General features: G+C 37.2%; 1 long non-coding RNA gene across 1 annotated transcript; it reads left to right on the top strand.

Annotated features, from left to right (window-relative positions):
- The first annotated feature begins 22,349 nt into the window (after positions 1-22,349).
- On the top strand, positions 22,350-24,522 carry LOC145069110 (uncharacterized). The gene is made up of 6 exons (XR_013689298.1): positions 22,350-22,591; positions 22,728-22,862; positions 23,096-23,149; positions 23,567-23,672; positions 23,822-23,915; positions 24,037-24,522. It is a non-coding gene; the product is annotated as an uncharacterized LOC145069110 (long non-coding RNA).
- Positions 24,523-24,752: the final 230 nt, after the last annotated feature.

The following is a 24,752-nucleotide window of genomic DNA, read 5'->3' as shown; positions in this document are numbered from 1 at the left end:
GTAATATCCCACTAGAACCAGGAAACTCTAAATCTCAGTTGGAGACCTCGGAATCTCCCACTGCATCACAACCTCTATCTTGGCCGGATTGACTAGAATACCATTCTGGTTGACAAGATACCTAAGAAGATGCACCTCACGCAACCAGAACGCACACTTGGAGAACTTCACAAAAACACTCTCCCTCTTCACCGTCTCGAACACCTCCCCCAAGTGTTCCTAATGTTGCTCCTAAGACTTGGAGTAAACCAAGATGTCCTCAATGAAGATTATTATGGACTGATCCAGCATCGGTCTTCACACACAGTTCATGAGGTCCATGATAAAATGCGGCTGGAGCATTGGTGAGCCCAAACGGCATCACCACAAACTCGTAATTACCATAACAAATCCTAAAGGATGTCTTCTGCACATCATCGTCCCTGAATCGCATCTGGTGATACCCTGACCTTAGATCAATCTTGGAGAACCAAGATGCTCCTTGTAGCTGGTCAAACAAATCATTTATCCTCAGAAGTGAGTAACGGTTCTTCAACATTACCTTGTTCAGCTCCCGGTAGTCTATAAACATGCGATGTCGAACTGCTCGGCCTGATAAATCCCTTGTCTAGGAGCTCTTGCAGCTGCATAGACAACTCATGCATCTTGGGAGGAGCCAACCGATATGGTGCCTTGGCTATCGGAGGCGCACCAGGGACTAGGTAAATCCTAAACTCAACCTGTCTCTTTAGAGGTACCCCAAGTAATCCTCCGGGAATACGTCTGGGTACTATCGCACTGCCAGAACATCATCAATTATCGCCTTACCCTTATCCCGGGTATCCATGACATAGGAGACGTATCCTGCGCAACCCTACTGAAAGTCGCGCCTCGCCCTCACTGCAGAGTAGAAAACCGGTCCGTGTTGTGGCCTCTCACCCTGGATCACTAGCCATCCCCCACTAGGAGTGCGAACCCTCACTAGCTGCTGTTCGCAATCAAACACTGCCCCATTGCGGCTCAACCAATCCATACCTACTATAACCTTATTCCCATGTAGGGGGATAGGAACCAGATCTATTGAAAACTGTTGATCGAATAACTGTAGTGTACATCCTCTGTGAATCCTCGCAACCCTAACGGTCCTGTCACCTGCTATCTCCACATCTAGTGGGCAATCCAGCTCCCTGGAGCTCCTACAAATTGCTAGCTGAGTGCAAGCGACACAAAAGATTAGGTGCCACCTGAATCACAGAGTACCAAAGTTGATATACCGTTCACTAAGAACGATCCCGTCATCACGTCAGGCACTGCTCGTGCCTCCTCTATAGTAAGCTGAAAAGCCTGTTCCACGCCGTAGGCGCCTCAGCGCAGCCCTGACGGCCATCTGTAATCCTCAATATGGCAGGAGAAGGTGTTGCTACCTTCCCTGCTGCTGCTAAACTCAGGCACTAGGACCACTTGTGTCCCTTCTGATTCCACTATAAGCTGATGTACCAGAAACCAAAACTGAAAACTGTAAGCACGAAGCTTAGTAAGCTCTCCCAAACTACCACATACCATACACATTACATATAAAATATAACATACACTTTGGGACTCCTCCTAGATGCATCGGGACAAACCCGACATCAGCTTACCCGACATTGGGCTCTTGCCCGACATCGGGCTCCTACCTAACACCCGGATCTTGCTCGACATCGGGCTCCTACTCAGCATCAGGCTTACCCCTATAACATACCACATTTGGCATCGGGCCCCGCCCGGTATCGGGCTTCCCCAGTTATACACACAACAAATCATATATCATAGGCACATAACATAAACATATAACATAAGTATACAAAATACATCGGGCTTACCCCGACATCGTACCGAAGCCCGGTACACATAACACATATCATATAAGCTAACATGAATCGGGCTAGCCCTGACATTGGACCTAGGCGCGGAACACATAACACATAACATGCATGCATCCCAAAGACATCAAGCATAACTAAACACTTCTCGGTACCGCCCTAGCATCGGTCCGAAGTTCAGAACACATAATCTGCATCGGGCTACCCCCAACATCGGACCGAAGTCCGGTATACGCTAACATACAAAAACGGGTCGGCATTGTTGTCTTCGACAGGTTCCAACAGAAGGAAAACTTACCTCTCAAGCTGACTGCTAAAAACTCGTGCGAGGGTATCTCTGATGGCTGCTCCAACGACTCCCCGACTATTATGACCACAATAAACACTTAGTCAATTATTGAGAATCTTCAAAGGGTAAAATGACTATTTTACCCCCCTTGATCTAATTTTGACCATGACCTATATACAATCCCTTCAAGTCATTCCAAACTCACCAATGGCACATTAAGGCCCTCTAACGGCTGCTCCAACGACTCCCCGACTATTATGACCACAATAAAGACTTAGTCAAAAATTGAGAATTCTCTAAGGGTAAAATGACTATTTATCCCGCTGATCTAATTTTGACCATGACTTATATACAATCCCTTCAAGTCATTTCAAACTCACTAATGGCCCATTAAGGCCCTCTAACGACCCAATTTTCTAAATTAGGCCCAACTCCTCAAATGAGCTTTCCTCCCAAGCCCAAACGTGTCCTTGGTCCATTATCCGACATCTTGTGGCCTATTTCGGCCCAACATCTGCTAAGCCTAAAGATTGGCCTAAACCGAGGCCCAATCTCGCAAAGCCCAAAGTCTGAGGGTACGTTGAGCGTACTCTTCTGTACACTATGCGTACATCTTGCATGGCTTGTACGCTACGTGTACTGGTGTGTACGCCCAACATACTACTTTGTTATGCCATTTTCTTTAAAACCTCTTAATCCCTTAAGATACTAAGTCCTATTTACATATCTGAGTCTAATGATCCGTCTTGACCCATAAAGTCGATTACTTGGTGGCCTACAACCCACCAAGTGAGATTAAACTTGGAAAATAGCAAATAACTTCATGGAAATGGCTAGATTTCATGCATGGTTACAAATAGGCTCTAAAGATCGAAACTTTTACTGCTTATAGGACATACTTAGCTATAGGGTGGCAACCCTTAGTCTAAATACAAAGTTGCACTATAAAATTCCATTATTTGGACCTTAACAGGTCCAAAGCTCTATAAACCTAGATCTACACATTTATGAGGAAAGTTGGATGCTTTATACCTCCTACTGGTACCAAAAGGTGAGATAATCTCATATCCTTGAGCTCAAGATACTCAAGTTCTTCTTCTCAAACTTCTCTTCTCTTCTTCCAAGCTCTACTTCACCAAAACAAGCTTTAAAATGCCAAACACACACAAGAATGGAGTGAGAGAGGGTAGTTAGGGTTTCTGAGGGTGAGGGGCTAGTAAGGAGGCTAGGGTTTCTATCATAATGTGATATTTATATGGCTTAAACTCTAAAAATTAAAGTTTTGGTACCTGCTCACGTACATTGTGCGTACTCGTTGGTACGCTACACGTACGTACATGCTTCCCCGGTATCCAATGAGTCTCTATGCCACGCATATAGCAAGGCTATGCCCAACGTACGACTTATGGGCGACCCAAGTCCTCGACCCACTAGCTAAAAGTCCACTCCATTAGTCCTTCTATATACACTTAGCCCAACATATAGTTATGAATATTTAATAATTATTAGCTAAAATGAAGTCATTATAGTTTTTCACTTCATCATTCGATGTTTATCTGGAGGAACAGGCGGAACAGACAACATGGGGATCAAACTTTTGGAAATTGTATGGAGCATCTACACAGGTGACGCTGTAAATTTTGGTCAAATTTTGTAGGATGATTTCTGGCAGTAGATCCCCAAGGAGGATCCACGAGAAGATGCAGCAAAGATCACATTTGATCGCTTCTAGTCACTCTGCATCTTTGACATGCACAAAGAAGCCAAGTTCGGCATGGGAAATGATACAGATCTATTTGCAACCCGCGATCTGAAAAGGTACACAACCACAAGAGATCAAACTCTCTTTGGACCACTTAGATGTTTGACCATGCATATTTATAATTCCTTTGGACTCACAACCATTGCGGTAACAGACCATATTAAGGCTACGAATGGTATTGACACATACCATTCTTCCCCGCCTCGACCAAGTCAATATACCGCAGTCCCCACCACAACATAGGTCCCACCTACCGCAGACCCATCTGGTCAACCCAAACCTAAAATTGTTAAATATCTTATTGTGTCAAGAAATCATCCAGTGAATATTGTGATGAAGGGAGCTACTCCATCAAAGAAAAGAAAAACCAAGACTGCAAGCTCCTCTACTGCGGTTCATGAACTAACACCCAATATTGTCGATGAAACTATTCACGAGTCTTCAACTTTAGGAGTACAGTTTAGGAGAAAGATACTCAAAGAGCCAGATGCGTACCAAGCCTCGTACTGCAGTCTCTCAAAAGACTCAGGTGGTCATTGGAGCTACCGCAGGCTCACCAGTTCATACCCCATCTCACCACTCAGGTAAAATAAGTGAATTTGTTTCATCCCATCGTGGAGACACACCCCCAGTTGAATCCCAAGTGGATCTGATTGGTTCGAGTCACTCTAAGCTCTTCAAACAGTGGCAAAGTATTAGGCAGATTCATTAAAAAAATGCCAAGACTATTCATGATCTATTTCGGATTCAAGATTAGGCATCTCAAATGGAAGCTACAATGCATCAAGCTTAAAATTTTCAAGGTGGTGCTGGTCTATCGAAGCCTCCCCCAATTGCTAAAAATCATGACTCTAATGATGATGAAACCACCGTTGATATCAACTTCAGTCCAATGTTTGGACTTGATGGCATTGATCTCGAAAACGTTCAGCAACCCCCCAACTCAGAAGAATTTATGATGGTCTTTGATGATGAAGAATACAGTGGACCACAACACTCCACTTCCAAACCCAAAGCAAAGAAAAAGAAGAATAATAATAATAAGAAGAAGTTGGCTGTTACAAGAAAGAAATTTATGGGTCTCCAATCAGAAGTCGACCAAATCTTGGCCACAATCACCTCCAACCAACCAATAAACACAAAGATCCCCGGATCACAGTCTCTAGTTGAAAGAATAGAAAGAATGGAAGCAAGAGAACAAATGGCCACATAACGCATCACTCTGAAAGTTGAAATGGGTATTGGAGCCTTGGATAATAGTCGCACTGCTAATCACAAGGAGTTTATGGCAGCTGCAGAAAACCTCATCAAAGAGGTAACCACACTAAAAAATGACTTCAATACTTCTCTTGAAAAACAGGCAGCCTGTTCCAAACAGATGGTAGAAGAAACACACAACTCTTATGAATCTACCGTTGCGGTTCTTCAATCAACAATCAATGGCTTAAGGCGTTCCCTCACGGCTAAATCAAGTGTTGATGAAATTCTACAATTGACCAAGGAGATTTATAAACAGCTTTTCAACATTGAAATCCCCAACAATCTCCAAGTCTCTGAATTAATCAAGTCTCATTTTAATGAGAGCTTCTCCAAAATTGATGGCCTGAGAAAATGGTTTGAGGAAAACAGATTGATGTTACCTAAAAAGGGGAAGTGAGTCCCCAACATATTCTCATCTGCATCTTAATCAAAGCCATTCAAATCAATCTCCTCCAAGAATCCCAAGTTATCATCCAATCCATCAAAGGGTTGTGACTCTGCAACCAACTCCACAACCCTCACTGCAACCAACTCCAAGACAAACTCCTCCAAGACAACCATCTCCGGTGCCTTCTCCAAAACAAACTCCACCACAATAGCCCTCTAATGAAACTCCCCCGCAGTTCAAATACTTGGAACATACCATGTCCTCAGATCATACAGACAACTCCCCAGCTACTCAACAAAAGAAACAAGACTAGAGGGATGCAAAGTTCACCAAAAAATATGGAAAGAACATGGTTTCGATACAACCATGGATGAAACCTTGATCAACTCTTGGGTTAAACCCATATGAAGGCTTCTTGATGATGATTATGAGCCCGTCCTAACTTTTGCTGAACCACCGTATGATGGATACTGGAATATTCCAATTTCGCCCAACTCCAAATTCTTCCCAGTATTCGAATCGTTTGATCTTAACCTTCCTGATGATCAAAGAATCCCTCTTGAATTTGAACGTCTAAATCAGTTTCATGCCAAGAATGGATCTACCTTCGAGAGCATCTGTTCTAATAACATACCATCATCAGTGAAGAACTACAAGGTGAAAAAATTCATGAAGACTGAATTCGTTCAGTATACACTCACAAGGAGATGTGATGACTACATTAGGATGCAGGCTGATTTTCCCTGTATGAATCATCAAGAAGTATTCCTGATTGCCAGAGTCTTCTAAAACAAGACCGAAAAGCACCCAAAGATGAAGATTGCTTATGAGCAAGCTTGTGAGTTTCTCAAAGCACTTGTTTGTGACTTCGGAAGGATAGATGTGGATATCCACCCTGTGCTTGCCAATAAATTCAACTTCACAGAACTTGAGCCCACACCAAAGTTCACCGAAGGCTACCAAGAAATGTCTCGAGGTGCAACCAACTTCCCAGAGTTAGGAGTTGTGTTCAAGAAAGCCAACATTGGCATCAAGTACTTCATTCTTGTTACAGCAAACCATAGACTAACCAAGAAGCAACTAGAAACAACTATGACTTATGTTCAAAGGTCCACACACACAATAGATGAAGTGAAGTTTGAGATAACAAGAAGAATCATCTGGCTGGGTGAAGTGAGAAAGTTTTGGTGGATCCTGATCAAATTCTTGAAGCTTGACAAGTGAAGAAAAAGTAGAAGAGGTCAATTTGGGGAAAATTATTAAAACAAAAAGTAACCCTCTTAAACTTAACAATCCACAGCTCTATTTCACTACCATATCTCCTTTTCTACCACAATCTGTTTCCCACCGCAACAGATGTTTGTCTAATGCACCGTAGTTGAAATTTTTTGGTTTGTACCGTAATCTCTTTACCGCAATGAATATCGTTTAATTACATCAACATACTTAGCGTGTTTACATTATATTTTCATTGAACCTTGCATGGTCACCTAGAGTCAGTAGCTTTATTGTTATTTATTCAAGATGTAACTTTTTGAGGCTCTATAAATAGAGTCCTCGTCTTCAAGAAAAACATACCACTTCTTATCACTTCTTATGATCTGTTAAACTCTCACTGAAATACAAAGATCATTCACTTTTTTTTCTATCGTAACTAACATCCGACATCATCTTCATCTTAAACTGATCACACTTACTAACTCGTGTGTGATTCTAAACCGTGTTAAGAAGCAGTTTGATGTTTACTTACTAACTCCGTAACTAACTATCAAACAATTTTAAATTATTATTATTTAGCTAATATGATCCTCTTAGATTATCTTATTCCAAAACTATATCTTGTACTAACATGTGTTTAAGTGTTTCTCAAAAAGTTTTTCTCTCAACAATTTCGAGTATCGAGACAAATATGAAACCAGAGCTTGCTCCCATCCTTGAGTTGGTTCTTCGATTACCAATGACTGCTCTACCTTCTAGGAAAGTGTCACATGGGTGAGATAAAGGATGTGGAGTTGTTTGGTCTTTAAAGGATTCTGAGAAAGGAACTATTGTTAGAAAAGCGATTTCAACTTAGATACCGACTTCACTTCTTATTTCACTAACTACGACTTCAACAACAACAACAACAAGACCAATCACAAAAGGGATCATAATAGACGAAGGAGCTGGAGGTTCAAGTTCGTATTTGTGCCACCACCTCCGAAAGATGATCAAGATGGTAAAGGGAAAATCTATATCGATTGTCCCTTTTGAAGAAGAGAAAAAGAAACAACAAGCTCTGGAAATTGAAAAACAAAGGCAAATCAACAACATAATGAGGTGAAGACAAAATGACCCACATGGATTGAATAAGGGTGCTCCCAACAAGCAGTGGTGTTACTAAAACATTGAATAAATCATTTCGATTAGGCTGGATGATTATTTTCTCAAAGTGCAAAAGAAGAGTTATGATGTTGAAAACAATGATTTTCATCATCTTGTCTTCCCAATGAATCACATGTTCTTCACCACTTCCCAATTAAAAATTGTTGAGAACTTCAAATATAAAGAAGAATTCAAAAGACCGAATATATGATTTCAAGAAGTCTTGGTAAAGAATGAAGAAGATGTTTGGTTATCAGTGAATATTTTATAGGTAATAACTATTACTCGAAAAAACTTATTTGAAGGCATTCTACAAAACTTTTATTATGTGGTAGTTAGAGCGAATAATATGGTTTATGAATTTTCGATTACTGATTTCCTGCTGATGAAGTTAAATGACTTGGTCACTCTGACAAGGATTTTAAGTAATGTAGATGTTTCGATGCTAACAGAAACCAACAAGGATGAGTTTCTCATTGGTATTTCTTATATAAAGTTGGTCCTCGACAACTATTATGATTTCCTTGCAATTACTGATAGCGAACTCGCTTCAACTATTAGTAACCCTTCGGAAGTTCCTTAATATTTTTTGAAGGGGAAGGTTAACATTGACAAATATGAAGATAGGGAGATTATACATCAAACTCTTGGGATTGTATTTCTAGGGAAGAACAAGAATGGGAAGTTGACAAAATTATTGTTTCAAACTAGTGATTTAGAGAGGTATACGAATGTTTAATATACCAATCTCCTTATTCACATCAACAACTGCAAGAGAAATGAAGTTGAAGACAAGGCATAAATTCGAAAGACGATTTTGTGGTATATGGAAGTTCACTGTGTACTTCTACAGACACTGAAGCGTATGGCATAATTTCGACTACTCTCACTAAGGGGGAGATTGTAGGGGTCAAAATGTAGATAGTGAGGAGTCGAAATACTTTTGGTCTGCAGGGTTCGAAATCATAATGATTTCGACTCTATATTATATTACAAGGCACATTTCAATTTCGAACTGGAATGTTTAGTCCTTGTAATTTTTGTTGTTTCTATAACACCCTATAAATAGGGTAGTTATTAGAGTCGAGAGTAACTTTTGTACTCTTCAAGTTTGTAAACTCTCTCAAACTCTTATACTCTTTACATACAAAATATGAGCCAATCAGATCTTATTACTTAATGTGTTCTTTTTGTTTTCATTGATTGATTAGGTACTCATTACTCAGTTTTAACTCACATCAGGGCGTACTCTCCAGGATGTCCATTTTGGGCCTTTTAGGGTGTAGGCCTTGTTTGGCCATTCTACTTTTGAATTTGGGCCATGGATAGACTACGAGCTTTCTTGGAATTAGGTCCATGATGGTTTTTGGGCTCAATTAGGAAGATGGTCCATATTGGGCCTTGGGATGCCTTTTAGGAAATTGGGCTTTTGAGTAAATAGGTTAGGCCTTGATTTTGGTCCAAGTAAAAAAAGTTTAAAATGGTCGTAGGTACCAAGTCCAACCTATGATTTACTTTGAATAGGATGCTAGATATTTGTGTGACTTTTCATGTATGTTTTTTGATATGTTTACCTACTGGGGCCCGATCCAGGCACAGCCTGATGATTATACTATATGATCTTTATCTTTATTATTATTGCATGCGTTTATGTGCTTATATGTATACTGGGTAGGGCCCGATGCCAGGCGAGGCCTCATGACTGATAGATATGTCTCGAGCGGGGAACGATGTCGGGCGGGGCTTGATGCCGGGCGGGGCCCATTATATGTTTGATATGTATGGTATGTGGTATTTTAGGGAACTCTTTACGCTTATAATTTATAGTTTATGTTTTAGGTGCTTTTGGTTGAAAAGAGAAAAGCTCGGGTTTACTGCATTGCACACACCACATTGTTCTACATATTATATGACTTTGATGTACTTGGATGTCTATTGATACCCTTTGGTACACTATGGTTTTTATGATATTGTTTTGGATAATGGTTTTATTAATTTAAAAATCAAAATTTTTAATCTTAATTTTTGGATCGTTACAAAGTATTTTCCGAAGAAATATTTTTCATTAATTTTTTAAAACTTGGGATGTCATAACTGATACAAGAAACATAAGCATGCAACATGATTATCACTGTCTTTACAGCATCTAATGGCCTATATTTCATTTAATCCCACATCATATCGAAATATCAAATACCTTCGTACCACTACTTGTGATAAAAAGAAACTGAGCGGGTCAGTTTGGGAAACATGGTGAGTATATAGGGTTTTCAACACACAATATTATAATTAATTTATTATAATTAGATACTTTTATGAGTTGGTGGTTAATAACAAGTCAATCTTGAAGATCCTTGACTCTTTAAAGCCTAGTGCCCGAAATATTGGACCTCTAATGGTTCACAAATACCCAATGCAAGAGGATGAAAGGAGAGACAAGGAAAATTGGCTAGAGTTAGTAATACTATGCATTAGGCTGAAATTCCCAGGGTTTGGGGAGGTTTATATAGGGATAGGTTGCTTAATCTTGAAGTTGTACTTGAATAAGGAAACCCTAGTTCCAATCCAAAACCCGAAGCAACCCATGGACCTCTATTAGAAGCCGTTGGACGAAATCTTAGATGGCATCCTAGAAATTTATTCCACTCCATTCCATGGAGTCCTTAGCCCAGTTTCACAACTATCAATGATTTGCAAAACAACCCCTCCGTTATTAATCAGTTCCTTTAATCCCAAAATTAATGCCAAATTAATTTCTGATTAAATACAAATTAATAATATGATTTCCAAATAATATAATAATTTTAATAATTTTAGGTACCAATTTATTGTTCGAAATAATAAATCCTATTCTCTGTCCACCAGTCATCCTGTCAAGTTGCATGAGTGAAGGCAACCCAAAAGGGTCGTGCTACAATCAAATCAAGTACATACTAGTTATAGTTATGGGCTTAGACACCAAATCCAACACGTATGCGGGGCATATGAAGATGTATGCGGGGTGTACGTCGCCTAATGTAAAATCCTAATTTTCCGGGCATGTCCACTATTTAAAGACATTTATAACCTTTGGACCCTCACCACTACCATCCTCCACACCTCTAAGTGTCAACCCTAGTTTGCTTTGGAATGTGATTATTGAGCTTGGTAGTTACTTTGTGGCCCTTTTGGTGTGTTTGAAACAAGAACTTGGTGTCCAAGCCTTGCAACTGGTTGAGCTTCAAGATCTTGCATCTATATCCTACTAGCAAGCTTTTGAAGGTATAAATTTCATACCTTGCTTATCCTTTTTTATATCTACTTCTTTAGCTTGTTATGGTACTTTTGGTCCTTTTGGGTTGGTCTTGAGGAGTTAAGACCATTTTGAGATGCTAAATCTTGTAGATTTAGATGTTTCGTGGGTTCCTCAAGCGTAAAGTTGCAAACTTTTTGGTCTTTTTGACCCCCATGTAAGTATTAAGTCATTCATTAAGATCTTTTTAGCTCTAAGCCCTCATTAATCCATGCATGCACGTAATGTTCGCAACATTATGTGATAAACCACTTCAAGGAGACCATATCTGAGTTTTGGGCTAGTGTCTTAATAGATTAAGAGCCAAAAAGTGAAGTTGGTCATTCAATGGACTACGTTGGGCATACAAGCTCATACATGCCGCATACAAGCTGTCAAGCGTGTACGCTTAGCGTACAAGATGAGTGCACCCCACGTACTCAACAGTGGGCTGTAGATGTTTCGGCCTTTGGTTTTGTGCTTCATTTTGGACCCTAGGAGTTTAGGGTTGTATGTTGGGTGACCAGAATATTTTTTGGGCTCACAGTGTTTTTGGACTTGTTTTGTGGGCCTTAACTATTGTAAGTTAGGCCTTTGGGCCTTAGGGATTGTGTTTGGGCCAAGATTGGTTTAGCCCATTAAAGGTAAGGTGAAGGGGGGGGGGGGACCTTAACCTTAGGAATTGGATTGGAATTTAGGCTCATAGTTATGATTGTAACCCATTCCTAATTACGGTAATTTGTCTATGTTAATTGAGGGATTAGTATTTATCAGCAGACCGAGGTGAATCTTCCTCCTATATCCATGGGTCAAAGCCACCAAGGCCGACCCACTATTCGGGTATGTAGCATGGTAGTTGTTGTTTGATAATGATTGTGTGTTTTCATGATCGTCCTGAAATATACCCCAGGACGAGGCCCAAGAGCGGGGCCCATACTTGCTTTTTAGGTTGGAATAAACCCTAGGGATTGGCCCAGTTGTATGTTTAGCATAAGGTATATTGGAAAAACTCACTAAGATTTTCCTTACAGTTTGTATTGTAGTTCCAAGTACTTCCGGTACTAAGGGGAAGGGCTCGGCTTGATGGCGATACATTCATTGCCTACCATTTTCTGCATTACTATTATTGTTACTCTAATGATTTTACATGATGATGATTACGTAATGGATTTTGGAATCAAACCTACGATTGTAAACCTTAATTAAAAAAGAAAATTTTTCTCCTGGTTTTTGGGTTGTTACAGCATGCGACTTAATATATTCACTTAATAGTTACTTTGCATCATCAAGAGTCCCACACAGCACAAAGCAAGCAACATTCGAGCAGTAACACTCCATGCCACAAACCAAGAATAGGATATCTCAAGCTCACTTTCTACCAATATATATTCCAATCTAATATAACATCTAATTCCTCTTAGACTACAAGGCATCACATATAAGGCCCATCCATCCAATCATATAACATCCATACTAGCATGCAATTCTAAAAGCTCAAACAATCAGGCACATAAAGGCATCTCTTGTAGAATGAAATCTTATGCATATCCTTAGCCCTAATCTAGCATGTAATTCTCATAACATATAACATAACAAACATGAATGGGTATTTTGGGAATCACTTACTTGAGCTCGGCTGATTCCATGCACCATCCCCTTTTTTTATTAGAAACCCTTTTAAAAAACATTTATTTTATGAAAATTCTATCAAACCCTTAGTTTGAGTTCAGACACACCCAAAAGTATGCCTGAATCCTTCAAACCACGACTTGGATATCAATTTGTAACGTCCCAAAAATTATAAGGTAGTAATTTCATTTTTAATTCAACCATTAAAATCATTTAATAATTTCAATCATTCAAAGGTATATCAGAGTAAAAATATTTATCATGCTACAATCCCAAAATCATAAAGTGTGGAAACATGGGTGGATGCACTGTGCTCAAGTTGAGCCCTTCCCTCTTGAACTGGTGGTATCTAAAAACATTTTAAACATGAACTATAGGCTGAAATCTTACCGCATACCATACATGTATGCTAGATCAAGGCTGTGTCGGTTCTATTTCACTCCTGAGTCTATTTCAATCCATGCATAGGCCTAAATCCGTATTGGGTTTATTTCACTCCTTATTCTATTTCACCCCCAAGTCTATGTCAACGCATATGACAGCATAAGGCTAAATTGGGTATATTTCACCCCTCATACATAGCAAACAAACACACATGCATAAAACACATACAACAGGTGTCACAAAGACTACAAGCACATAACATATCCTAGTGTCCTACAGTAGATTGAGGAAACTCACCTCAGTCCACTGACAATCCAAATGATGCTCGGGCTACTAGACTAGAGAATCCTCGTACTAACCAATCAAATACAAACATAATCAATACTTGGGTCAAAAAACTTAACCGGAACTTAATTCACTAATCCTGACTCCTAGGGTAAAAGATTATTTTACCCTTTCCCTTAATTGGCCCAAATAACTGAGGCCCAAACTCAATGACACTTATAGCCCAATGATGGCCCAAATCCACAAAGCACCAATGTACAATATGGGATGAATTCCATAAAGTCTGAGGGCCTCACAATGGCCCAATTTAGCAATACTTGTGGCCAAACAAAATCCCAAAACCCTATAGTCCAAGAAGGTGGCCCAAAATCAAGAAAAGACCATCCAGCGTACGCCCCTTATACCAACTTGTACACCCGACATACGGCTCTTAGATGCCCAAGGTACAACTCGCCAAAGTAAGGAAGATAGGGACTTTGTGCATTACGTTGAGCGTACTCATACGTATGCGCATCGTACGCACTAGGTGACTAAACTTCACATTAAGTTTAGATCCATATTCAATCTCTAATTAAGTTCTTAATCCATAAACTTGGCAACTTCGCTCTTTTGCATATCTTAATGGGACCCAAAACCCATTTTCCTCCAACTAAGTCCATAATAGGAACACCAACTCTCACATGGTTCATCCAAACTCATCAAGATGACATTTTTATGCACTAGCAACTTCAGAAATGCTAAGATCCAACATTCTGGGCTCTTAGAGTAGCTCATACTTACAAGGATAACTCAAGGGACCATAATATGTCCAAAACAAGAACTAGACTAGATCTAACACATAGAGTTACCAAGATAGAAACTTTATAACATCAAATGCTAACAAATTGGATGAAGAATCCGGATCTATGAGTTTCCACTCCAGCTAATGCTTGAACGCCAAGCTCCGTTTTCTTCAAAGTGAGAAAAAAACACCAAGGTTAACCAACAAAGCTTAAGAACACTCAAGAACAAGCTAGGGTTTCGTATTTAGGGTTTAATGAGATTGAGGCTGAAGATAAAAGGGTTTGAAGATGAGTTAAGGTCATTAAATAGGGTCCAAGACCATAAATTAGGATTTCCACCTGACTCTAGTACGCCCTGCGTATTCCTAGTACGACCAACATACTCCAACTACCAACTGCGATCACTTATTCTAGCTCGCCCAACATACACCTATGTATGCCCATCATACTAGAATAACCCATAATCCTCTTATCTTCAGAAAGCCATAACTTCTTCGTTCTAACTCTAATTTCGACAATCCTTATATCCACGAAAAGGTAATGAGAAGTTCTACAATCCTATCAACTCTCCTTTGACTTAAATCTTCGGAAAATAAATCCAGAATTCACAAGAAACAAAACCGTACAATCACTTTATTGTTACACCCTTGGGCTCCAAAAGCACAAACCGAACACTTGGTTCCTACAATCTACATTATCCATTACCAAATCTAAACCTATCTTTCCCCAAAGCCTGAAGCCTTATGGTACTTGATCTTCGAGTCGTGGACCCGAATTATGAAATGACCAGAAGCAGGGTATTACACGTTAGCTAAACGGGTTCGATAGTACATAATCAGATTAAAAGTATAATATATAGATTATTAGAACCTTATTATATATAAATATATATATATATATATATATATATATATATATATATATACATATTACTAGAACATTATTTAAAAATCCCACACGAGTAACTTTAGGAAAAATGTGAATTGTATCCTAATCCCCTAAAATTCACATCATTTCTTTATGAGTCGTTAGTGGAGCGTGTATGGTTAACTGAAAGACTAATTTGGGACTATAAAGATGAAATGATGAAAAAGATATGATCGTAGATGGAGTGTGTGTGGTTAACCGACACATCAATGGGAGATCATAAATCGATAGAGGGTGATTAAGCAGGTTTGCATGGTTATTAACATCTTAATTGTGATCCTTGGCTTCCCAAACACAACTGGTAAGAGCATAATCGAGATTAAACATGGAATTGAAAAGATTCAATGAATTTAGAAAAGATCTAGGAGTTTCATAATATTGATATTAAGAAAAGCGTTACCGACCTAAAATAGATTTGCAATTTGATTACCGTATCCCACTTCAAAGTTCGAATCGAAAATATGGATCCTAGCCATAATTTAATTATTGTTTAATAATTAAGGGTTAAAATCAACTAACTTGAATTCTCTCTTTTCCCAAGTTAGATGTCTTTTGAATATAGAAACGATCTTCCATGTCCTTTTGGAAATGCTTTTCCTTAATCTTCCATAGATGGTCTTCTATTTTCAATTCAATGTGAAGGTGTCTTCCCTTTCTTAGGAAATGTTGGAACTGGATATCATCTCTATTTAATTCTTCCACCTCCTCCTCGTGTGAATCTCCCAATGGCATGTTTTCCTCGAGTTGAGGGACATGAAACTAACAAAGCTATATTGGCATGTAAACCTGATGATGGAAATCCTGTGTGCATACCTTTTGAAAATGAAGTCGTAAATTGACAAATTGGAAAGGATGGGTGTAATATTCCCAAAGGAGCAAGTATTTGGTTCTTCTTTCGCTTCCTAAGTCATATGGTCAGTTCATTGAGAACTTTCATATGAGGAATCTTGATGTGACACTAATGTATCTAACCCAAATGTTGATGGTTGCTAATGCAAAAATGCTTATACTGTCTAATCCCAAGGTTTCGATGGACATTGACAATGGTGAAATTGGCGATCAAGAAAATATTTCTATTCCCAATTGAAAGGGATCGACCAAGGTCAAACTATTTGACCGTATGGTAAAGAGAAAGGCCCGATGTGAGATCATTCCAAATTTTGACCCCAATGAATCCATTTGTATCTATTTCCAATTGAAGGGTCATTGGAAACGAAGCTGCCCAAACTACCTGAAGGATCATAAAAATGTTAAAGTCAAGTCTTGCAACTCTACTTCTTTTACATCTATTCTATTATCTAACCCCGTAAGTTCCTATTCTTAAACTCTTAATACATGTTGTGATGATCATATTTTTATCGTATTGCATGATCTAAAAGAAAGAAGGAAGCTAAGGAAGCTTAATCAAAGTGAGCTAAATCTAATCATGATAGATAGACTTTGGTTGCATTGTTCGATGGTTGAAATTAGGAGTTACTAATAGGGAGTTAGGATAATTTAATATATTTTTATTACTCTTTGGAGATGTACAAAAATGTAGTTTTTTATATCATGCATCGTAAGGAAAGGTTCCAATTTTTCAAGAAAATCAAAGTTTTGGTTTACGAAATTACCTTATCTTATTTCCTTAAAATGGAATTAATCAATGTAATGCTTATGTTTCTGATAATAGAAATATTAATTATGGATTTGATTCTTATGATATCGCTTATAGTATTGTCATAGTTGACCAAGTGAAAAGAAATCTCATGACCAACTAGACAGATACTTGGTGTCGCATAATTCGAATTGTATAATATATGAGAATCTTGTTCATTGGAAAAATCATGACTTAAATTATTATTCACATGCTTATGTGAGGCAAGTGAAGGACTATTGGATCTAGTACATGGTGATATGGATTCTTCAGATCTACCAGAAGGGATGATAAATCTATTCGTCATGATTACTGTTGTTTCGGTAAATATGGTTTTATTTATAAGATTGAACAAAATCCTTATTCTTTTGAAAAGTTCATGAGTAGCAAAACGAATGGAAGAATCTAGGTAGAAAGACAAAAGATCCTCTAATTTGAAAAGAAAGAACAGTGCTTTAGTATCATGTATTATGGTCATCTTAGTAATTATGGAATTGTATCGCAAGTTACTCCCCAAGAACATCTTAGTGCAATTGTGTGACTAAGAAGACAAATCGAATATTGGTGGAAATGATTCGATCATAGAGGAGTCATACTTTGTTCAATTCAAGGTTTAGAGCAATACTCTAGTAACTATAAATCATATCTTGAAACTCATTTTAAACTAAGAAAGAGGATAACACATCATAATATGTGGAGTAAAGAATGATTTCCATACTCTAGCACATTTAGAATTGAAGTCTTAATGTTTTTCGTTGATCAAGAAACAAAAGAGAAACTGAGTTCTATTCTACGAAGTGTTTCCACATAACCTTTTCAATGTATGTTTTTAGCTTATAAAGGAATGGTCCTTGAGAGAAAACTTACATGTAAAGTAGTTAGTGGGAGTCATGTTGATCTTGACTTGCAAGAGTCAACTGACAATGATCCTTTTAGTTATCACTAGCAAACGACATACGTTGACAACCTATTTCTGTGCACTTCTAGTTGAGTTGGTAATGCTTATGAGTTATATTTTCTTCACTCAACTGACAATGATCCTTTTATTTATCACTGCCCGGCTCCTTAGAAGATATCTTTGCTCTAGCACACTTTAGATTGGTAGTTGTGACGTTTTGGTTAAAACAAAGACCAACTAATTCAGATTATATGAAATGTGATTTCTGTCGTAATCCTTGAAAGTCAGTGTGCGCGATCCCTGATTTTTCGAATTTGATATCTTCATTAGATTAGGATAATTGCCTTAATTCATTTTTATGGCCTAAAACTGAATTTTTTGAAAGGTAATATGCATGCTTATCATAGTTAAAGGATTTGGTTAAATTTGGATAATAATAAGATTATTATGATTTCAAATTTAACCTAGCATTTTGAAAAGATTTAAAATACACCCTTTTGGTTTTATAATTTAAATTTGAAATTAAAAGTTTAATTTTGGAAATTTAAATGGAAAACCTTAGAAGAAATATTTGTGGATTTTATAAATAGTTTAATTAATAGATTAAATAAAAGACAATTAATAAATCTATCTGTGGTTTAAATTTAATTAAATTCAAAGTTTAATTTATTAAAAGATTAAACCCTTAGTATTTTAAAAGTTTAGAATACACCCTTATAGTATTATAAAATTAAAAGTTTAATTTATATATATGTATAACAAAGTCAGTCTTACCATTAGTAGGTCGCATTCATTAGTTGGTCTACAAGGGGTGTTTAAGGAAGCGACCTATAAAATGCCCGTCATTGCAATAAATTAGTGTATTTACCTACACATAAATTACCTACACATTATAAATGTAGCTAAATACCTACACATCTTATTTATATGTGTAGGTAATTCCCAAAAATATTTTTCAAAAACATCAACATTTAATATGTGTGGGTAATACCCTTTTGTAACACATTATTTTTGGTAGGAAATTTTCGTCCAAATTTTATGATTAATAGTGCATTTATTTACCTACACATGTGACAACTTTTCTTAAAGTGTAAATATATACCTACACATATGCAAAATTTTTACTTATGTGTAGGTAATAACTCAAGTTTTTTCAACACATACTGCTTGTAGCGTTTCAAAGCACTCCATGGATGATGGCAATGGGCCCTTTTGATGAATTCTAGGTTAAAAGCCCAAGACTTGTCTTTTCCCTATAAATAGTCATGTATTATTCATTATTAGGGTTAAGAGTGTGAGGCAAAATGTAGCCGCCACGTGAGGTTTCTTGTAGAGTTAGATTCTTATTTCTTAAGTGTAATTCGTTCCTCACAATTCAATAAATCGAGTGATCATTCGACATAATCTTCATTATTTGTGTTTGTTTTTATTTTCCGCATCTTGTTCATCAAATCACAATTAGGGTTTTAATCCCAACAAGTGGTATCAGAGCGGGTCTTTGAAAATCTATTGATTTTTGAAGTATCGGTTCTTGATTTGGTGATTTTCTGCACATATATTGAAGATTATTGGTGTTTTGGCGGTATGGAATCAAGATTTTTGTTCATGTTACTGTTCATGGAGATTTATACTGTTCATCTGGTATTTTTTTTTAATCTGATTCTCTTTTCTGTTCGTCTGGGATCAAATAATTTGCTTAATCCCAAATCAATTAATTCTTTTGTTTTAAGCATTTGAATCTGATCGTATTCACTCTTGCTTTGGCCCAATTATTCATCCATCACTGTTCATGAAGCGTGATATCCAGTTTCCATTCCTTGGCCCTTATGTTATATCGGGTTTCTGTACGCTTGAATTCTTGTTTATCAAATCCGATAATTGACGATTTCTCTGAGAGTATGGCTTATCGTTATTTATAAATCAACGATTCCCATTTTCTTGTACTGTTCATCGACGGTGGTTTTGTCCCTTTATCATGTTCTTTGTAATCGTGGACTGCAGTCAATAAAGCTTATCTATAATTGTCAAAGCTATTGCTCATCCATTCCAAAATCGATTACCGTGAATAAAGCTATTATTGAGATCAATTTTTATTTTATCAATTGATTCCATGATTTCATAAAGGTCGAATCTTGTTTCCAATTAAATTTGACATGAAGGGTTCATTATTAAGAATCAATTATGGGAAGCTGCTGATTCGTTATCAGGTTTCAAGATCTGAGAACGAACCACTTGGATGTTAATGGGTAGATGGATTGGTCTGATTGCGACTGGGAAGGACTTCAATTGGGAAGAAGTTTGATGGATCGTTGTTGGTGTAATGGTCCTGCGAGCAGAATGGTTTTTGCGTATCTGTTCGCTTTTGCAGGTCAATTCTCAAGGTCAAAATTGGTATTGTAAACACTTTGGTGCAAGCGAACTCACTGTGAACTAATGAAATCGGAATTGGTATTCAATTGGGACGAACATTGGTCAATAGAAAAGTCAAAATCGCTATGAATGCCTTACCTGTGAATGCTCGTTTACTGTTCTTCTCTTTGGGGTATAATCGTCAAAATTGAAGCAAATCTGTGATTGGTTCGCTTTGGGTGAGATTCTAGGTGTTCAGAACTCAGGGCTCGGTATGAAGGCTTGTGCTCAAAACGAACGTGAAATAAACTTGGGGTCATTTGTTAGCACTTGGAACGAAAGGGGGGAGATTCGCGTTAGCAGCTCATGGAACGAACCTCGATCTTGGATTCGCGTGTTTATGCTGGGACTGAAATAGGAGATGAACCGAAAGCGAACCTGTGATTCGGTTTGGCTAAGGTTTCGCTCCTTATTCTAATCGGGATGCTCAGTTTTGCTTTTGAAACTGGGTTCGGTTGTTAATGGTTGGAGCGAACGAAGGATGAACTGAAAGCGAAAGGGGTTTCGCCTGATGAAGCTTGATATGAAACGAACCGAACATTCGGTTCGCATGAATAGATGGCGATCTTGAAACGAACCTTGGTTCGGTTGGTTGTGCTTGAAACGAAAGTGTGATCTGCGTGTTTTAAATTTTGGGGTCGAGCATCTCTTCCAGTCGTGTTCTTTAAATTGGGGAAGATGACTTAATGTTTCATACTTGGTCCCTGCCACTTCAAGAATTTAACGATCTGGTCCCTATACTTTTCATGCCTTGGCAGTTTTGGACCATTTGCAGATTTTGTTACATATAAAAGGGTTTGTTGATGCTGAATTACCATTCCAGCCCCTGTCTTTCAGAAAGTGATAGTTTCGGCCCAATATTCAGAAAAATTACTACATTGAGGGCCGGTGAACAGTTTTGGATTCTTTAATGCTCATATTTTTTTGTGAACAGAAAAATAATGATTCCATCAAGTCTTGGCGGTTCGGAAAGTCGTTTTTTTTTTAACGTCAAGTTTTCACGATTTTTTCCGGATTTTTTTTATATCTTTTTGTCGCGGGGGAGCATAGTAAATTTTTATTCATTCAAGATCATTCTCATGACCTTTTGAAGGCTTTATAATCATGTTTTTTATTATAAATCGGGGGAGAATTTGGTATGGCCATTCGAAATTGGATTTGTGACTTTTCAAAGTCGAAGATTTTTGATAAAGCTTGTGGGAGAATTATGAAGGTAGCTTTTTTACAGAAGTTCTTCATCGAGCTCTACTAAGGTTTTTACAGAGAAGTATCCTTTACAGCAAGAGTTCTTCATCGAGCTCTGCTAAGGACTTGTTATATCTCCGACTTCTTGTATTTTCTCGATCAAGTGGCGTTACTAATCTTAAAGTTTGGGTTGTTACATGATATTTTTTGATGGCTTATATCATTGGCTTATTTGAAGATCGTTGTGACTTGGAGGGGGAGCTCTTCAAAGACAAGAAGTGATTCAGTTTCTTTGTTCTGAGATGGGTTTTATGGCGGGTTTGGTTTTCATGAAGATTCTTTGGGATTACATTCGAAAATGAAGTTTAAAGACATTACTTCAGTGCTTGATTTATATATCCTAGAGCCCGTGTTTGAAGACTATTGAAGAATCAAGATTCGTGGATTGCTTCATATATTCCTCGTTGCAGATCTTTTTATTTGCTAGATGCTTGTTTTGGAAGTTAAAGCATTGTCATCCATTCCATACTTTGAGGGGGAGATTGTAGGGTTTCAAAGCACTCCATGGATGATGGCAATGGGCCCTTTTGATGAATTCTAGGTTAAAAGCCCAAGACTTGTCTTTTCCCTATAAATAGTCATGTATTATTCATTATTAGGGTTAAGAGTGTGAGGCAAAATGTAGCCGCCACGTGAGGTTTCTTGTAGAGTTAGATTCTTATTTCTTAAGTGTAATTCGTTCCTCACAATTCAATAAATCGAGTGATCATTCGACATAATCTTCATTATTTGTGTTTGTTTTTATTTTCCGCATCTTGTTCATCAAATCACAATTAGGGTTTTAATCCCAACACTGCTAATTTAAAACGTGTAGGTAAATTTATTACAATTTTTTTTAATAAAAAACTGACCTGACAAGTTTGTTTCCACACTTATATAAAATAAAAACAAATAATATATGTATAGATAATTTGAAGAATTTTTTTTAAAACACCGTAAAAAGATCACTTTTTGGCTCCTTTAGGCCAAAACTTAAAATACTTCAAAATTTTCAGAGATTTTAGATTTCCCTCCGTCTCCAACCTGCGCCCTAAATCCTTAATCTCCATCGCTCAAGACACTAGCCTCCTCAATATCAAAATCAAACATGTTTTTGTCTCTCCCCTCTCATCCAATGACGCCCACACACTGATGACACACATAGCATATGACGACGCTCACACAATGACCCCCACTGCAGATGACGACGACGCACACAATAGACGTCGACGCACACATCCGGTAAGAACACATCCCATGGTTATATTTTGAACCGTTTTGATTTCCGTGATAACTAAGCTTATTTTTGATTTTTTGTTCATATTTTCACATAGCATTCAATTTGATTCATTTTTTTTCTCTGTTCTTCAAATATAAGGGTGTGTGAAACATCCTTGTAGGAGACATAAAAGGGTGTCTGGTTTTCACTTCTTATAGAGAAAGAGATAAATACAAGTGCGTGTTTCAAAGAGAAGAAGAGAAAACAGCGATGGAGGAGCTAAGTCAATCAATGGTAACTCATCTTCTTTAACACACACTCTGAAGCTTTTGAATTATGAATATTCACAGTGGGTTTATGTTGTTTTTTAGAGGATCTTGCCTAGAAACTACCCTCTTTCCAAGTAAAATTTTCTATTTAATTACTTAATAGAAATTAACTTAAAATACCCAAATCTCACCCACAAAAACATATTAAATTATGAAATTGTATTTTAATGTTCTTACATATTTTTTGGTAAATTATAGATGGGATACTCAAGGTGGAGCATATGACCGGTCAAGAGGGAACATAAGAAATTGGTACATTAATTTTTATTATGAAGAAATATATTTTGTTTATTAACTATCTCACTAATTTAATCCAACTTAATTAATTTCATCATATTTTTGTATAAAGTTGTGTTTAATTTCTTTTAATTGTCAATTGATTATCATTTGCAAGTTTTTTAACCGATATTCGATTTCTTAATTTGAAACAAATAAGATACTAGCATGGGAGGATGGTTTTTCTAAATTCGCAGCCTAAACTCTAGTTGAGACAAACTCTGGTGAAGGGTATTTTTTGACTTTTGCAATCTACTGCTTTTTCTTCATTTTTCTTGTTCTATTCCTAATAGTTATTTAAGTATGTGTATGCTAATTATTGTAAATAGTATTAATAATCATGTATATATAATTAAAGAGGTGACATTTTATATTTTTTCAATATTTTATCAGGTTAATTGGGGAAGTAGAATCAGATTACAATCATAAGTGGATTTTTGAAGAGCCAACTGATCAAGGAATTAATTTCTTGTCTACTCGGAACAAGTCAGAGGACTGGGTAAGTAGAGATTCGTAGTTTCTTATTAATTGGTTGTTTACTCAAACACCAAAACTGTCACAAAATTATTTGGGACCAAAACTTTAATTTCTGAACAAACAGAGACCTTCTTGTCTATGCCAAATCAACGTTTTATCAAAAAAATGTAGGCTCAAAAGAATATGCACACATATTCTTCATCGGGTTATATTGGGGCTCGGCTTCTTACATCATGTGGGATCTAATGATACGGATGCAAAATATGTAAGTTTTGTTGCTCATTTCTAATAAACTTACTCATATGTGACACTATTTCTAACATTGAATATGAATAATTTGGTATATAATGGACTTGTTGTACTCGTCTTATTTCCCGCACTAACAGGAAGAAATGAAAAAATGTGAAATGAGCATTATATGGAATCAATGAGTGACAAGTTTATTCAAGAGAAGGTACTTGGAGAAGCTCTGATCGTTTGTTCGGAATGGGACGTGATCACGTTGTATTTGGTAACACTGCGAATGAATTAATACATTGAAAATAAAATATGCAGCTTTGAACAAATGTTGATTGAGAAAAACATCATGCCTCCTCTAAGCACATCATCAGGATGATCTCTTGGTGATACATCCGAGTGTGGTACATCTAACCATACTCATTCAGGATAGTCGCATGATGAATGTGACGAAAATGTTCATAGGTATATGATATGGAATGAACGTTAAAGAATTTTTAGTATTTTCAAATAGCTACTTATGACTAGTTGATATTATGTTAGTTTAAGTATTTCAAATTTTGTGATTTGTAATTTTATTGTGGTTTGAATTATTATGTTGAATAATTTTTAATTTATAATGATTTTTGCATGCATATGTTTCTATTTATACAAATGTAAATATTCGAACATTATTACTTATATATATTGTTTTTAATACCAGAAATACATATATATTTTACCAACATATATCAAAGTAAATACCTACACATATACTAATATTACCTACACATAAAAACAATATCACCCACACATTTTTATGACACGTGTAGTCCATGTCATCTATGTAGGCTACGTTAATGTTCACATCAACATCCATGTCAGC

Source organism: Lactuca serriola, chromosome 8 (genome assembly GCF_051521515.1).
Source record: "Lactuca serriola cultivar US96UC23 chromosome 8, Lser_US96UC23_V15, whole genome shotgun sequence".
Taxonomy (NCBI): Eukaryota; Viridiplantae; Streptophyta; class Magnoliopsida; order Asterales; family Asteraceae; genus Lactuca; species Lactuca serriola.
This window is presented reverse-complemented; position numbering and strand designations above follow the sequence as displayed.